General features: G+C 39.3%; 1 non-coding gene across 1 annotated transcript; it reads left to right on the top strand.

Annotated features, from left to right (window-relative positions):
* The first annotated feature begins 202 nt into the window (after positions 1-202).
* On the top strand, positions 203-309 carry LOC148294730 (small nucleolar RNA R71). Its single transcript, XR_015835610.1, has one exon. It is a non-coding gene; the product is annotated as a small nucleolar RNA R71 (small nucleolar RNA).
* Positions 310-829: the final 520 nt, after the last annotated feature.

Below are 829 nucleotides of genomic sequence, written 5' to 3'. Positions count from 1 at the left end.
ACTAGAAGCATCATTAGAACCACTAATAACACGTTTACCTCTTGTATCCGTATGTTGGGTCTCCATTGCTATCTCCTCAAAGAGTTCGTATGTTTCTTCTGGAGTTTTGGTTTTAAAAGAACCACCTGCAAAATTGGTGACTATATTATGACTAGAAGGGGTTAGTCCTTTATAAAACATACGCATTTGAAGCTTCAATAGAATCCCATGATGAGGACATTGGTTGAGCAGCCCATTGAATCTCTCCCATGCTTCACAAAACGATTCATCATCTTGCTGTGCAAATAACAAGATCTTATCCCTAAGCATGTCGGTCTTTTGCGTGGAGAAGTATTTCTCCAAGAACTTCTTTTGAATGGCAGCCCATGTAGTGAGTGAACCAGGCTTCAAAGAATTCAACCAATATTTCGCCTTATCCTTCAAAGTGTATGGAAACACTCTCATTCGAAGTTGATCTTCTGTCACACCTGTCAAGGGAAAAGAACTCACAACATTAAAAATATCCTTTATATGAGTTAATGGATCTTCATTAGGTAAACCATAAAAGGAAGGCAGCATATTAAGATGAGAAGATTTAAGCTCATAATTTCGAGCTACAGTGGGCAGCAAAATGCTTGAAGGAGATGCTGGAATTGTTGGGATATCAAGTTCTCCCATGAACTCATTGGCAGCCATCTCTTCTTCTTCTTCTTGGTCTGAACTTGCTTCCGAATTTGAAGGTGAAGAACCAGGAAGTTCAGTGTGGAGAGCAATACTTGTAAATGTGGCAAGAGCTTGTTCTTTTGCAGTTGACAACTCTCTTTCTAGACGATTATGAACTTCAGAGATC

This window comes from Prunus avium, chromosome 4 (assembly GCF_965620075.1).
Source record: "Prunus avium chromosome 4, drPruAviu1.hap1.1, whole genome shotgun sequence".
In the NCBI taxonomy this organism is placed as follows: domain Eukaryota; kingdom Viridiplantae; phylum Streptophyta; class Magnoliopsida; order Rosales; family Rosaceae; genus Prunus; species Prunus avium.
This window is presented reverse-complemented; position numbering and strand designations above follow the sequence as displayed.